Below are 18,034 nucleotides of genomic sequence, written 5' to 3'. Positions count from 1 at the left end.
CCAAAGTCCACAGAGAAAATCAGTGATTTTAGCTTCCGGGGACACAGGAGCTGCTGGTCTACTGCTGCCTCGTGTGGTCACTTTTATCACATGATTTGTTTCAGTTTGATTAGAATGAAAAATGCACTGGCTTAAAAATAATAATAACAATAATTTCATGACACAAAAAAATCCTCACACACAGTCACAGATGTCCACTTGTCTCCTCAGACCTTGTTCGTACCAGACTTCACGTGTTGTAGTTGGGGTTGAGGTTAAGTGTGTGTGTGTGTGTGTGTGTGTGTGTGTGTGTGTGTGTGTGTATTTGCTCTTGACAGACTTAGTCTGTTTGCAATTATCCGCCTTCACTGTGTGAGACAGAGTGAGACAAAGGTCAATATGTCCTCATCTCCTCTCGTCCATCCGTCTTTGGTCTGAGGTACACACACACACACATGCACACACAGGAGTAAAGTAAACTATACTTTCAACGTTAATCAGCAACTAAGAATACATGGATCTGCCACCTGGGGGCTCATTAATAAGGAGGAGGATTTCACTACGTATAAGAACATTTTCCTAAATTGTTTGAGAATTTCACAAAGCTTTAAAAGAACATTTTACTTTGTTTAATGAGAAAGTTTCGCTACAATTTATGAGAGAATTTCACAATATTTTACAGGAGAATTTGACTAAATTGGTCGAGAATTTCACGGTATTTCAGAGAATTTTTACGATATTTTATGAGATAAATTTACTATATTTCAGCAGAGAATTTGGCAATATTTTAGGAGATAAATTTACTTTATTTAATGAAATAATTTTACAATATTTTAAGACAGAATTGAAAAATATTTTATGAGAGAATTTTACGATTTTTAGGAGATCGTTTTACTATATTTTGAAAAGAAATTTACAATATTTTAAGACAGAATTTAAAAATATTTTATTGGAGAATTTCACAATATTTTGTGGGAGAATTTTAGGGTTTTTAGGAGATAATTTTACAATGCTTTGAGAGAATTTTAGTATATTTTATGACAGAATTGCATAACATTTTATGAGGAAATTTCACTATAATGTTGAGAGAATTTAACTTTATTGTATGAGAGAGAATTTCACGTGTATGTGTGAGGTCATTCACACATACACAGCGTGAGGACACTCATTTGTCCTCTGTCCTGTGTAATCGATATTGTTGTTGTTCTATGTCGATAAGATCAAACGTTTTTGTTGGTTTTGTTGGTTTTTGTTTCTGCATCAAACAAACGTTTACCATCTTCTGTCTCGATCACGCAGAAGAAAGAGAAAATGTCCAGGGACGAGGAGACGATGTCAGCGCCGGAGGCAGAAACACCACTAACGACCTGGTCCATGTCCACGCTGTGATTCATGTCCATTAGAGAGCAGATCATTTGTCTCTGATTGGACCTCCGTGAAAACAGCCTCACAGATCACTGAGCACTTCACAGGCTAAAGGTGTTCATTCCCTAAATTCACTAATTCATAATGTTTGAGTCCATCAGGGACAGATGAATGGATTATTTACAAGTGTGTGAGGTTTATACACAAGTGATTATGTTCGAGAATTTCATGATATTTTATGAGAGAATGTCATAAAATTTTATGAGAGAATGTCATAATATTTTATGAGAGAACTTCACGATATTTTGTGAGAGAATTTTACAATATTTTATGAGAGAATTTCACAATATTTTATGAGAGAATGTCATAATATTTTATGAGAGAACTTCACGATATTTTGTGAGAGAATTTTACAATATTTTATGAGAGAATTTCACAATATTTTATGAGAGAATGTCATAATATTTTATGAGAGAAATTCACGATATTTTGTGAGAGAATTTTACAATATTTTATGAGAGAATTTCACAATATTTTATGAGAGAATGTCATAATATTTTATGAGAGAACTTCACGATATTTTGTGAGAGAATTTTACAATATTTTATGAGAGAATTTCACAATATTTTATGAGAGAATGTCATAATATTTTATGAGAGAATTTCACGATATTTTATGAGAGAATTTCATAATATTTTATGAGAGAATGTCATAATATTTTATGAGAGAATTTCACGATATTTTGTGAGAGAATTTCACAATATTTTGTGAAAGAATTTTACAATAGTTTGTGAGAGAATTTGAGTTTATTGAACATTATTCACTTCCTCTGAATGTCCTTGTGTGTTTGCTTGTGTGACATCTTCTCTGTTTCCTAACGCTGCTGTGAGTTCATTTCATTTCCTACAGTAAGGAAATACTTTGTGTAAAATACGCATGTTTAACAAACTCAGCATTTTCCGCCAGAAATGAACATTTCCTACATAAATCTTTTGTGTAAAGCAGAATTAGCCGTACGTGCTCTTCCCCTCACTGGACCTTTTATGAACGTGTGTTGTTCTAGTTCCTGCTGTTTGTCATTAAGACGTTAATAAAGAGTCTACTGTGTCTTTAACAGCTGACAAACTCCATTAAACCTGACTCAGCAAACCTCACTAAACACTACCTCATGCATGGCAAAATAAACCCAACACTTATTAAGTTTCTAAAGTAAAAGCAGAGACAATTTGCCTGAGGTTTTACTGTAGAGAGTTGTTATTTTTTGAAGCCACATGTGGAGCAAAGATCACATTAATAAAGAAAGAAAAACAAGTTCATTGAACTACACAGCAGATGATTTCCTCATCGTTATTTACCCACAGATTTGGGTTCATGACGCTCAGGTGTGGCAGTTTTGTTTTTTTTTCCTTATTTTTTTATCCATCGCTGGTCATAACCAAGCGATGTAATGAATTCTACGGGAATCAGATTTGCTGTAAACGAGTTACCGCGGTGACCGTTGCAGTGGACAAAAGTCTGTCTGATGGGAGGAACTTTCGTGGACGAGTGCAAGCTGTAATAACGGGCTTCAAAAAAAAATCTCCGAAGACCCACGTGTGGGCCCCGACCCAGACCTTAGACACCACTGTTTTTACAGTAGAGTGATGTGAGTGACTGTGCTGTGCAGCCGAATCTGCCCATGCAGATTAACTGCCTTGTGATTTAAGGTTTGGATTAACTCAGATTAACTCGGATTAACTCAGATTTACTCAGATCTACGCAGATTAACTCAGATTAACTCAGAATAACTCAGAATAACTCAGATTTACTCAGATTTACTCAGAATTACTCAGATTAACTCAGATTAACTCAGAATAACTCATATTAACTCAGATTTACTCAGAATAACTCATATTAGCTCAGATTTACTCAGAATAACTCAGAAACTCACCTCAGAATAACTCAGATGAGATTAACTAACAGATCAGATGAACTCAGATTTACTCAGAATAACTCATATTAGCTCAGATTTACTCAGAATAACTCAGATTAACTCAGAATAACTAAACTATTAACTCAGAATAACTCAGATTAACTCATATTAACTCAGAATAACTCAGAGTAACTCAGAATAACTCAGATTAACTCAGATTAACTCAGAATAACTCAGATGAACTCAGATTAACTCAGAATAACTCAGATGAACTCAGATGAACTCAGATTAACTCATATTTACTCAGAATAACTCATATTAACTCATATTAACTCAGATTTACTCAGAATAACTCAGACTAACTCATATTAACTCATATTAACTCAGATTTACTCCGATTAACTCAGATTAAGTCAGAATAACTCATATTAACACAGATTAACTCAGATTAACTCACAATAACTCAGATGAACTCAGAATAACTCAGATTAAATCAGATTTACTCAGATGAACTCAGATTAACTCAGAATAAATCAGATGAACTCAGATTAAGTCAGAATAACTCAGATTTACTCAGATGAACTCAGATTAACTCAGAATAAATCAGAATAAATCAGATGAACTCAGATGAACTCAGATGAACTCAGAAAAACTCAGATTAAGTCAGATAAACTCAGATTAAGTCAGATAAACTCAGATTAAGTCAGAATAACTCAGATTAAGTCAGAATAACTCAGATTAAGTCAGAATAAGTAAAGTGCGTGTCCTTGGGGCAGGCGTGATGAAAAAGCGTTGCCTCAGCACCAGTTCACCGCCGCTGTCGTCTGTGAACTGTGAACTCTGAACTTTGAACACTGCACACTTAGAGGCTGTGGTTTGGCTCAGTCTGATCCCGGTCCAGGACTCAAACCAAGACTTAGACCAGACCAGACCAGGCCAGAGTCTTGGCCGGTCCACGTCTGAAACACTGGACCACGGTAAAGACGTCAGGTCCGGCTGACGCACAGTTAAAGGGACAGTTCAGGGTTTTTGAAGTGTAGTCCTGAGCTGAAACATCAGAAGACAGCGGGGACACTCTCGTCCGCTAAAGACGTCTTCAAACGTCTCTATTTCACTGTTACACAGACTGTTCCAACAAGTCTGTGTAACAGTGAAATGAAGACGTGGTAGATTCCACAGTTTCCTCAGATCGTGTGAAGGACGAAGTGAAGGAGGGGAAACGATTGTCATAGTTTATTGTGATTGTGTGACAAACTTAACATCAGTGCATTTAACCTTTGACCTCTGTGCAGAGAAACTCACGTCACAAATGTGGAACAGGAGCCGCTGGAGTCGTCCTGGAAATGTGAGCCAGAGAAGTGTTAGAGAGCCGAGAGACGGCCGCACCCTGCACCGCCGTGTCCACCGCGACCGTGCCAGCAGATCCCTGACTGTGGGAGAACGCGCTCCTCGTCTCCTGTGACTCGCTGAATATGTTCACTTCAGATTGTTCCTCGCTGACATCCGGACACACGGACGGTCCACAGGATCCAGACTAAACCTGGGATCACAATACAGGAGCAACCTGGTCTCGATTGTGGATCGGTCACAGAGAACCAGATGGTTTGGTGGATCTGATTTGTGACAGAACGTCCTGAAACGCGACAGCGTCGAGTTTCAACACTCGGGATTAAAACTCGAAACTCTAGAACTCGAAACATGAGGGTCACCTGACCCGTGAACCCGGTACGAGCAAACAACTTCACACTGCCCACCCGGACACCGAGTGGAGCTGGATTTCTGCACCAGCGTCGCCTCGTGTGGTCATGTGTGTAACTACACTGCTTCGATGATGTGAATCTCTGAGTGGAATGTTAGGTTTTCTCTTCTGTTCTCTCTGTAATATTTGTAAAGGTTTACGTCCCACTTGTTTTTACGTGATAGCTAGCATTAGCAACCAGCTAGCATCCTCACTGCCGCCGTCTCAGGTGTTGCTATCGTAGCTTCCTGCTCACGGATGAGAAACCACGTCTCTGCTGACAGTTACGTGTGAGCCGTGTGAGCGTGACCGACACTGAAGGACGTCAGTGTGCGGTTTTATCGTGTTGATTATTATTTTTTGTTTAGCATTTCCGAGTTGTTTCTTGTGTGTTTGTGAATCGTTGACGTGGCTCAGATTTCATTGTGTGCGAAACACGCAGGACGGAGGCTTTAAAAAGATAACCTCACGCTTTCCTTGAACTTTATTCTTTGACTTAATCATCGACTTTCCTGTCAAAGACGTGTTTCTAATGTGAAGGACACTCGGTTTGACAGAAATAGACAAAGATAGATTCCGATTTACAGTCACAACATTTGTGATGAAGCTAAACAAAATGCTGAATATGATGAAGTCCAGTCAGGGAGTCAAATCCAAAAATAATCTGTGAACTTTAATTGTCCCACGTTAGTGTTTACAGTTTACTCTGTTTTGTTGTCTGGAATTTATATTATATTATATTATATCATAATATTGTATAGTATAGTATAGTATATCATATTATATTATAAAGAAAAAATACACATGTACAGTACATGAATGTATATATCTTTGCGTGAACGTCTACGACACAAGAAAATGAACTCGGAAATTCAGAGCAAACAAACCCTGATATAGGAGTCCAAGATGGCTGCCACTTGTACAAATATCGCAACTTTCCATTGTTAATTACACCTTTGTCTTGTGTGTTCCACAGTAAATCAGTCGTACACACAGTAGTTTTTAATTTAATAATCTGCTCCTGGTCTCTGTCTTCTGTCTTCTGTATTCTGTCTCTCCCTTTGTCCTTTCACCACAACCTGTCTAAGCAGATGCTGCACATTTCACAGTAAATCAGTCGTACACACGGTTCTTTTTTTACTCATATTTGTGAGCGTGTTGTTTGCATTCAGGTTTTTTCTGAATTCTCGACGTGTTTAAATTGGAGTTGACGTCACTCCCAGTTTAAATGGAACACAGCGTCACACACACTCTGAAACCCTGAGCTTCAGAGTGTCCAGAGTTTGAAGTGAATCAGTAAAGTGAGAGGAAATTCAGATTTGGAAACGATTCAATGTTTGTTCCTGGTGGAGAACTTCAGTGTGGAGCGACCGCAGGCTGAAACATCTACGACGTGGAGTAATGAACTGCATGAGTCGTGGAGAGCGTGAGTAAAGTGGCCTCTCATTACAGCCGAGCACTTGCTCTGTTGACTCAGGTGCTGCTCATCGGCGGCGGGAGTCTGTGGGTGGTTCTTTACGACGATTAATGCGTCGACGTGAGCGATCGCCTGCCTTCGTGCGTCTCTGATGAACGTCGGGAAAAGGAGAATCCACGTCGGTGATGAAGAGCTCGTACGTGTTTGGAAAAGTACGGACATTTTCTCTCCTGAACTTTTTAAAAAAACACAAATAATCCTGAAGATAAAACAAAATCATCTTAATCAGAAAAAGAATGAAATGAAATGAAATGAAATGAAATGAAATTAAATTCAGCAACAAACCAAAATATTTATCAGATTAAAAAGCACATTCTGTGCATTTCAATCAATCAATAAATAACAAAATCAATGAACACTTTAAAACCTTTAATCCCCGCAGATTAAACACGACGCAGCATGAAGAGGAAACCGACGCCTTCCAAAAACGTCCTTGACCTGAACTGTGTGTCTTTAAATGGTCTCAGTATGAGACGCGGACTGAGACGGATAAGTCCAGAGGCAGAGAGGACGCCGCGAGCGTGTCCATGTGACGCACTGAGGGACAATAAAGTCCAGGTTTGACAAAAGCAGAGGACAAAACAATGGATTTCCTGAGTCCTTATGTCGATAATGGGGAAGTCCTGTTGATATAGATACGGTAAACAAGGTCACATCACCGTCTATTTAAGTTCACGCTCCACCGCAGCTCAGCTTTGTCTTCTATATCATTTCCTCTGCGGCTAAAAATAACTAAATAATCCTAACAACTTTGAATGACTGTGGCTCCGCGCTAACGTCTGCACATAATCTCACGTACAGATACATCCTGGATTTTCAGGGCTGTTTACATTGAGTCTCGGGCGTGAAACAAAAGTTGTTGTGCCATTGTTTTTATAGACACTAAGATGACTAGTGTGAGTGTCACCAGACAAAAGTCTTCATTACCGACCAGGTGACGACGTGGCGTCTAAAGAAGACCTGGTTTATGAAATAAAGACTTTTGTTGTGCGTGTGACTGATGTTTGTAAACCACTCACTCTCCCACACCAAAGCCCACAGAGAACCAATAATTTAAACCAATGATTTAAGCTTGAAGGGACACAGGAGCTGCTGGTCTGCTGCTGCCTCGTGTGGTCATTTTGTGTCACTGAGGTCAATCTGAGCGGTTTTTTTTTCAAAAGCCGAATTCACAAAAATCAGACATTTGAACTGACAGCGACTGTCTAACGATGAGATAAAGACGTGAACGTGTTCTTAAGACATCGTAACAACAAAAGATGTCGTTTCCTTACCTCAGTCAGCATCGCGGGATCTTGGGAAAAGTTGTCTTGTCATGTTTTCTCCTGTAAGAGCAACAAATGGCAATAAGTGGTTGTTCTCCATCCAAATACACACGATAACATTTAAAAAGCTCACGTGTCATTTAAAGAAGACACAAGTGAAAGGAACTGAAAATTCAGAGTTCTATGGATTGAAAAAGTGTTCTAAAGCTTTCGTCTCGTCATTTCTTAGATGTTTTAATGCAGAGAAAACTTAAAGCTGACTTTGAAGGTTTTTTGCTTGGTGGTAAAAATCGGTTTTTCCCTTGTGTTTACAATAAAAATCTGAGCTAAAAATGTTCATTTGGACCCAAATCCAGTCTCCAGTGACCCATTTGTGGGCCCCGACCCAGTGTTTGAGAAACACTGCTCTATAAAACACAGAAAACTACAATTCAGCATATCATGTGCTTTCATGGTATTATTTCATGCTAAAACTTTTTGGGATTATTTACAAACCGTATCTTGTGGAAAAGTGAAAGCGGTGCAAACACGTATGTAAACAGCGTCTGGCCTGAGTCCAGAACCTAAATATCCTGCATCGCTCTGAAGACTTTGCTAATGGCTGGAAAACTTCAGATAAGAGGCACAAATAAATCTGAGGTGATGAAAGTGAACTGCTTCATTTTCAAGGTAAACTGCTGATTGTTTTCCTTGTATCTCAGAGTCATGAGCACATGGGGAAAGCATTAGGCCTTAATGCACTCTCTAATGACTCCGTACGCCTGCGTTCCTACTCGAGGAACTCTCTTGTGTAAGAGTTCATGTCTTCTCTGCTTCCTGCGCAATCATCAGTGGATTCGCTTTTGTCCGAGTGCAACATCAATGTGGGCTCGGCCACGTCCCGCAATTTAGAACTCAGCCGTCTCTGACCTGCGGCTCCAGCTGACACGAGAACCACGAGCTGTTAACTGAATAGAGACAGAAGTGTGAGGTCCTCAAGGTCCTCAAACGATGGACAATATCACAGGTCAGAGGGAAATACCCAGGTCTTAAAAGTTAGTAAGACTTTTCAAAAGGTTCAAATAGTCAATGAAGGTTCAAGAGGTCCTTGTTCAGCGAGAAACTCTTGATGCTCTCTAGAAGTTCTGCAGCATTATTTTGTCTTTTGAAGGTTCTGCTCATCATTAAAAAAAGGTTCTTCTGCAGTTTTAAGATCATTTGTAAGGACAGAACTGACGTTTGTAAACCGCTCACTCTCCCACACCAAAGTCCATAAAGAAAATCAGTGATTTCAGGTGCGGGGACACAGGAGCTGCTGGTCCTCTGCTGCCTCGTGTGGTCACTTTATGTCACTGAGGTCACTCTCAACAAAGTTTTTTCAAAAGCCGAATTTTACAGAATAAGACGTTTGAACTTAGTGATGGAAAAAAAAGAACTTAGTGACGGAGGCAGAGGTGGATCAACAACTCCTGTGTGTGTGTGTGTGAGTGTGTGTCTTTGGTGTGGGAGAATGAGTGTTTTACAAACGTCTGTTGTGAGACAGCCGTTTGTAAAACACTCATGAGATAAACACGTGGACACATTGTTAAGATGTCATAGACTTAAAGGCACAGTATGTAATGTTGCTAAAACCCAGATCAGGTCAGCGGCAGAGTGAAATACCAGCCGTTAAGTTTTCAAGGTCCTTAAAGTTGTTTAAAAGGTTGGCGAGGAACTCTGGTTCTCTGGATTTTGTGGGAGGGTTTTTTTGTCCTTTGAAGGTTCTTCAAGTTCTTCATCTGGTCATTAAAAAGGTTCTGCAGAAGTTCTGGATGTTTTTGTGGTAAGTTATTAGGGTCATTTAAAAGGGTAAAGCTTGATTCATTTTTCCTGTTGTGAGCAGCTGAAATGATGTTTTTGGACAGATTACTGTAAAACTGTAACAAAACAGTTCTACAGTGTCAAGGAGCTGATGCAACAACAACAACAACAACGTAAATACATCGTAAATCTAACCCAGTGACGATGTCCACACACACACACACACACACAGGACGAGAGAAGAAATCAATCTCATCGCACCATAATGTGAATTAACCGCTCAGCTAACGCTTCATCTTTGCTCAGTCGTGACGTCTTTGTCTTCAGTCTCTCTTCACCGTGTTGAAGAACAACCATTGAAAAGAGTTCAACGGAGACTTTTCTGCTTAATTTCTCGAGCCAAAGGTCAGGAAATCACCACGGTGATTGCTGTTATTTGACACCAAGTGATGTGAGCTGAGTTCTTCCACAGTGTGTTGAGATGCGTTCAAAGACTGTGGTAAAACGTCCTGACTTCAGCGAGATCTGCAGCTGAGCAAGAGCAAATTCAAGATTCATTCAAGAAACCTCGTAAATTTCCTTCACTTCTTTAACACACACCATTAAGTCCACTGACCAAAGGCTCACTGCTGCCCCCTCATGGTCACAGATGTAACATAAGCAGATCTTCATTAGAGTATGAAGATTCTATTAGGGCTCTATAGCGCCCCCTAAGGTGAAAACAGAGGCAAAATTGAGTTCCACTTGGTGGGAAAATGTTATCGACCAAGACGAACAAAAAAGTCGACCGTAACTGTGGTCTAAGTAACTCCCCTCTCTCTCTTTTTCTCCCCTCAAGCATGAAATGAAGCATGCCTGATTTTCTCCATGAATGATGTCCTGCACTGCCCCCACACACACACACACACACACACACACACACACACACCCGTGTCTCTGATGATGGTATGACCTGTGACCATGACCAGGAAGCAACTTAACAGGCTTGAAGCAAACGAGAGGCCCTCAGGTCACACATTTATCAGAACAATTCAGCTGATGGGCAGATTAGTTCATGAGCTCCATTTATCCTGGTCACATTTACTGTATCTGAAGGTTCTTCTGAAAGTTCTTGTGAAGGTTCTTGTGAAAGTTCTTGTGAAGGTTCTTGTGAAGGTTCTTGTGAAGGTTCTGAAGGCTCTTGTGAAGGTTCTGAAGGTTCTTGTGAAGGTTCTGAAGGTTCTGAAGGTTCTGAAGGCTCTTGTGAAGGTTCTTGTGAAGGTTCTGAAGGTTCTTGTGAAGGTTCTGAAGGCTCTTTCTTCCTCTAGCGATGGCTTCACCGGCTCCCAGTTTCGTTTACAGATTGAATTGAAAAGTCTTTGATTCAAATATTCTGCGTGGACATACGTAGATAAATATGTGAAGGTTCACAGATATTTAACGGGACTGAACATCTGAGAGGGCACTGTGATATAATCTGACCTTTCCTAAAGTCCACAACTTAAAGACTGAAGATTCTCTTTGACCAGGCATGGTGACACTCACAGTGAAGACTGACCTCACTTCAGTTGTCTTCTCTAGCAGTTTTTCTTCTTCTGGTGGTTTGAATGTAAATACATGCAGGTTTCCCAGAGTCTGCAGCGTCCAACGACCCCAACACAGAACCTGTTTCAGAGGACAATCGATCAGTTACAGGCTTCTTTAAATGCTTTGATCTGACTGTGAACTGGTCAGACACTGTACTGAAGATGAGAGGCCAGGGTCGCTGCAGCTCCCATGACGAGGGAAGAGCACGCAGCGACGCTCGCCAACAGATCACACTCCAATTATTCTTCAGAACGCCACCACAACACCCCGTTCCCACAAGATTCTGGCCCGGTCGACCAACTTCCTGTCCAGTCCACACACACAGCTCGGTGATGTGGTTCAGTGAGTGGGACTATCAGTCCATCGGTCGGTCAGAGACTTCAGTGAGGCCCGAGCTCTGCTCCATCATCTGGCAGTTATCAGGAATAAATGAGAAGAGCGAATGCTGTGTGTGTGTGTGTGTGTGTGTGTAGACACATCCTAAAATGCTGTGCTGTGCAAGCGCCCCCTGCTGGATGGTTTTATCTAAATTAAAAGGGTCCATAGGATGTCATTTAAAAAGGACAAAGATGATTTATTTCCAGTTATTCGCAACAGAAATTGTGTTTTTCTTACAGGAAAGTGAAGTTTGTAAATCACTCACTCTCCCACACCAAAGCCCACAGAGAAAATCATCAATTTAGCATCACAGCACACAGGAGTTGTTGATCCACTGCTGCCTCCATCACTCATTCCTTTGTTAGGATTTACCTGAGTGACACAAAGTGACCACATGAGGCAGCAGAGGACCAGCAGCTGCGGAGTTTGGTGTGTGAGAGTGAGTGGTTTCAAATCTAACATTGAGATAAAGTGAGGAACCTCCGTTACATGTACACCACATGAAAGTAAAGTCAACCTTTAAAGGACTATTTAAGGGACAAGGACGATGAAGAAGTACAAATACATTGATCACATCTGTGTCATTTCAGACGCTGGTCGTCTGTGTGGACGGACGATGGAGGTGAAACCCAACACGGCGTCCTCGCCAGTATCACGGAACATGTGGTTGTCATGAGCTGAAACGATTCATCGATTCATTTTACTAAGATTACTAAATGAATCGAAGTTTTTTTCATGATTAAAACAAGATTTCTGATTGTTTGATTTCTTAATTGTGAATATTTTCTTCATCTCTTTGCTCTGGAGAGAACAAAGAAATCATTTTGGTTTGTGGACAAAACAAGACACTTGAGAACGTCATCATGTCCAGGTTGACGGACACCGATCAACACGTTTTCTGATCTTTTATGGACCAAACGATTAATCGATTAATCGAGAAAATAATCGACAGATGAATCGATTATGAAAGTAATCGTTAGTTGCAGCTCTAGAAGTAAACAAGCCACAAGTACCTTGATGCCTGCCAGAGCTCACAGATAAACATTGTTACCACGGTGACGTCAGAGACACAGACGTGTGGACCTTCACTCAGTCAGTGAATGGCTGCAGAGGGAGGGCAGGATTCAGTGTCACATGACCACGAGTGGGCCTACGTGGTCACATGACCACGAGTGGGTCTACATGGTCACATGACCACTCACTAGCATCCTCCCTGCCACACATTAGCCGATTGTGTCACTTAATGAGCGGCAGAGAAAACAAGTGTTGATCCGCTGCTGCCTCCATCACTAACTTTAAATGTGTTCAGATTGACCTCAGTGACACAAAGTGACCACACGAGGCAGCAGTGGAACAGCAGTGCCTGTGTCCCCGGGAGCTTAAATCACTGACTTTCTCTCTGGGCTTTGGTGTGGGAGAGTGAGCATACAACAGTTCAGACATTAATGGTTGTGTGTGGAGTTCTTTTGAATACACAGCAAACGTTCACTGTTGTACAAACTGTACTCAGACGACGTAACATTGTAGCAAAGGGTCATTTCTTCAGTGTTGTCCCATGAAAAGATTTAATAAAACTGTGAGGGGTGTACTCTCACAGTGTGAAGTGTTAGTGGGTTTACAGTGCAGTGTTGTTGGGGGTCAAACACAATCATCGCCACGCCGCTCTCCATCTCCGTCAAATTACAATCCGACAGCTCGGGCAGAGATAATCTGAACCATCCGTATCTTCTCTGTACCTGTTTCCTTCACACACACACACACACAGTAACATGAGGCCGATCCCTGTGGACAGACTGCATTATTCTGCACGGTAACAGGATACAGACGAGATCATAACTCAACCTAAATAAAGTACACATACACACAGGAGCGGGGAGAGGTCATGTGGAGGTCACAGTCCTGCTGCTGCTGCTGCCGCTGCTGCTGCTGCCACTGCTGCTGCTGCCACTGCTGGACGGGGCAGGACACGCGGCTGGTTACATTCTGGATCTGGATTTATTACATGTCATTTAGCTTTTATCTAAATCTAAATCTTAAACTTTATTAATCCCCTTAGGGAAATGATTTCTCTGCATTGACCCACCCTAGAATTAGGAGCAGTGAGCTGCCACACTGAGGTCGACAAGTATCTGCAGGACGTCCTCCTCAGCTGTCACTGTCCACTGTGCTGAAGACCTGACTCACTCTCAGTGTCTGATGGAGACACAGGGAGACACATGGGACAGGATGTGGACTCCCTACCTAGATTTAGAAGTCTTGGAGAATAGACTGGAGTTTGTCCCTGACTCACAGATCTGATCTAATCAAGGACAAATATTTCAATATTTATTTATTAATTCACGTTCTGCTCACGATTCCATCAGGAAAGAGAAGACAGACGTCGTCGGTCAGATTCCCAGTTACTGCGTCAGCGAGCGATCTGTCCGCTGACTCCACCCCCAGGCCTTCCCGTGTCCCCCAACCTGCAAAGTCCATCAGGACCAGAGAGGAGGGAACACACACACACACACACACACACACACACACATGAAAGCCCCTGGAAAATGATCCAGCTGAACAAAGGAGCGACAGCTGCTGAGGAGCAGGAACTTAATCTGGACCTGGACTCTGCCATAAAGGAAGGGACAGGTGGTGAAGACGGGAAAAGACTTCCTGTGTCTTTATTGACTTTAGGTGATTCAAACTGTCACACTCGTCACCACATCTGCCACATCTATACTGTATATACATATATGTATATATATATATATATTCTGTATACATATACACTGTATATACTGTGTATATGTATACTGTATACATATACAGTATATATATGTAGATACATATATATACATAGGTGGGTGTGTACATACAAATACTGTTTATATTGATTAAAATAAAAACACTGATGAGTGGAAGATTGTCTCTTTCAGGTTCTCATGACCGTAAATGATAACATCTACATTTCTCTGAGGCTCAGACGTCGCGTGACGCCAATTTGGCCGTGCAGCTGTTTTTAAACACATTGAGGACTAATGTGCTGCTGCTGCTTTAACTGCTGCTGCTGCTTTAACTGCTGCTGCTGCTTTAACTGCTGCTGCTGCTGAACTGACTCATTGATGAGAAACAGGCCTGTGAGTGGAAACCATGCGGTGGCCAATCAGTGCCTTTGAGGTAAACGCCAGCGCTCACACCGAACTGTTGTGATGGGTATCAGCTGTGCAGCAGCAGCAGCAGTAACAGCATCAGTTTTAGCAGCAGTAACAGCATCAGTTTTAGCAGCAGCAGCAGCAGCAACAGCATCAGTTTTAGCAGCAGCAGCAATAGCATCAGTTTTAGCAGCAGCAGCAGCAACAGCATCAAGCAGCATCAGCATCAGTTTTAGCAGCAGCAGCAAGCAGCAAGCATCCGCTTTTTAGCAGCAGCAGCAGCAGTTACAGCATCAGTTTTGCAGCAGCAGCAGTAACAGCATCAGTTTTAGCAGCAGCAGCAGCAACAGCATCAGTTGCAGCAGAAACAGCATCAGTTTTAGCAGCAGCAGCAGTAACAGCATCAGCAGCAGCAGCAGCATCAGTTTTAGCAGCAGCAGTACAGCATCAGTTTTGGCAGCAGCAGCAGTAACAGCATCAGTTTTAGCAGCAGCAGCAACATACATCAGTTTTAGCAGCAGCAGCAAACAGCATCAGTTTTAGCAGCAGCAGCAGTAACAGCATCAGGTTTAGCAGCAGCAACAGCATCAGTTTTAGCAGCAGCAGCAGCAGCAGTAACAGCATCAGTTTTAGCAGCAGCAGCAGCAGGTAACAGCATCAGGTTTAGCAGCAGCAGCAGCAACAGCATCAGGTTTAGCAGCAGCAGCAGTAACAGCATCAGTTTTAGCAGCAGCAGCAGCAGTAACAGCATCAGTTTTAGCATCTATTGGCCGGACGAGGGAAAAGTTCTACTGCTGCTACTTAAACTGCTGCTGCTAAAACTGCTGCTGTTGTTAAAAGTGCTGCTACTTAAACTGCTGCTGTTAAAGCTGACTTTGGTGTGGGAGAATGAGCCGATGACAAAGTGTCAGTGAGTGATTTAAACTTTGATTTTTGACTCACATCTGTACAAGCAACGCCAAGTAACATCTGGTCACCAGCGACACATTTCAATGCCCGCTCGTGTCTCGCTCGTGTCTCGCTCGTGTCTCGCAGTGCTCGTGTCTCGCTCGTGTCTCGCTCCCGTCTCGCAGTGCTTGTGTCTCGCAGTGCTTGTGTCTCGCTCACGTCTCGCAGTGCTTGTGTCTCGCTCGTGTCTTGCAGTGCTCGTGTCTCGCTCGCGTCTCGAAGTGCTCGTGTCTCGCTCGTGTCTCGCAGTGCCCGTGTCTCGCTCGTGGTTCTCGCAGTGCTCGTGTCTCGTAGCAGTGCCCCGTGTGTCTCGCAGTTTGCTCGTCTCGCTTCAGGCACTCTCGCAGTGCTCGTGGTCTCGCAGTGCTGCCGCAGTTAGTACTCGTCTTGCCTTGGTCTCAGGTCTCCACCTCGTGCCCGTGGTCTCGCGGTCTCGCAGAGTGCAAGAGGCTCGTGCTGTGGTTAATATGCAGTCATCAACAAGAGGCTCGTAAAAACACGTCAAACTAGCTCAACATGCGCACGCACGCACGCACGCACGCACGCACGCACACACATGCACACGCACACACACGCATACATACATGCACGCACACACATGCACACACACACACGTACGCGCACACACACGCGACGCCAAGACGCACACACACACACAAGCATGCATGCATCGCACAATACATGCACGCACACACTCCCTCGCACACACGCGACGCCATAATACACGCCAAGACGCGACGCACACACACGCACGCGCACACACACACACTCGCACACACACACGCATGAATATTGTTGTGTTCTTTTATGAGAGTTTCAGGCTTCATCATCATCATCCTCAGCTGCTGCTGCTGTTTACATGCTGCTGTTTTTCGTGTTTTTCATAAAGATACTTGGTCACATCTGAATTGTAGATCAATCTGGAGACTGAGCAGCAAGACACAGGTGAAACGTATAAAGACAGGAAATGAAGCCGGGCGAAGACACACGAGGAAGAACTTACACAATAAAACACAAAGTATATCACGGAGCAGACAGGAGAGACTTCAGAGGAAAAATAAATCAGGAATCCAAACTAAAGGGTGTCAAAGATTAAAGGCAAACTGAAAAAAAAGAGAAAATCACAGGGACACAGGAGCTGCTGGTCCTCTGCTGCCTCGTGTGGTCACTTTGTGTCACTGAGGTCGATCTGAATGACAAAATAAGACATTTGAACCCAGTGATGGAGGCAGCAGTGTGTGTGTGTGTGTGTGTGTGTGTGTGATGTTAAAATCACTGATTTTCTCTGTGGACTTTGGTGTGGGAGAGTGAGTGGTTTCCTGTCTCACAGTGAACGTGTTCTTAAAGATATCGTAGTTCCTTTTTATTGAGTGAGTGATTTATTTAGTGGTTTAAATGACTTTTTTTCTCTGTCTCCACTGGCAGCCATGTTTTCTATAATTGTACACAACCACACCTGAACGACCACATCACACAGTTTTCTAACTTAACACAACAAGCAGAGGCACATGGTTCACTCTGTCACGCGTCATATTAATAAATGAGTTGAACATGTGTTTGACGCATAAATACATCAAAGAGTAAGTTAATAACAGACGTGCGGAGTCTGGTCGTGGTTGGACGTGTTCAGCCAGCGCAGAGGTAAACCACTAGAGGGCAGCACAAACAAGCGCCCCGCTGCTCCAGATACACCTGCCTTCAGGGTTTTGGTCTTTGGCTCCTCCTACTCACTTAATACAGGACACCAGCAGACTGCAGTAATGTGTCCAGACCTAAAAAGCCTCAGTCCTGCGCTGAAAAAAAACAATGTCTCAACCAGAGGACAAAAGACACGAGGGTTATGTCTTTCACTGTATTTCCATCACACTCCAGGGTCATGACACAGCGCTTTCTCTCGCTTCCTCATCCTGCCGCACCGAGGACGACATCTGAGGACGACATCTGAGGACGACATCAGGACTTTGATTCTACAACATCTGTCTTCATGAGAAACCATTCGTGTGTGTGTGTGTGTCCACACTAAGAACCACGCCACAGTTTCCACGCTGGTCTAAAACACGGGAGAATAAGACAACAGGACAAAGTTCAGGCCCAGCCCCTTTTTTGGACTGATTTTGAGCTCTTCCACTGTAAAAAATTGAACATTTCAAAGTTCTTGAACGGTAGCAAGACCCAGAATGTGGTTCTCCACATGCTAACGACGAGCCACAGAAACCACAAAATGTTGACAAGATTAAAAAAAAGAGCAGGTGGTGGACAAACTGGGACAAGAACAGTAGAAGAAATTCCAGGACGTAGTGGAGATACAACCGAAGCTCGACTGAACTCAGCATGACAATGAACTTTGGTGCCGAGTGTGAGCGCTCTCTTACTCCTGAATCCTCAGCTTCTCACAGTCCAGACCACGTTCTGGGTAGATGTTCCTGTGCAGCAGAAAAGACACACAGCAGAGGACATTTAGAGACACCAAAGTAACGTCCATGTGTTTGCACCACA

The sequence above is a fragment of the Solea senegalensis genome, linkage group LG15, assembly GCF_019176455.1.
Source record: "Solea senegalensis isolate Sse05_10M linkage group LG15, IFAPA_SoseM_1, whole genome shotgun sequence".
Taxonomy (NCBI): domain Eukaryota; kingdom Metazoa; phylum Chordata; class Actinopteri; order Pleuronectiformes; family Soleidae; genus Solea; species Solea senegalensis.
This window is presented reverse-complemented; position numbering follows the sequence as displayed.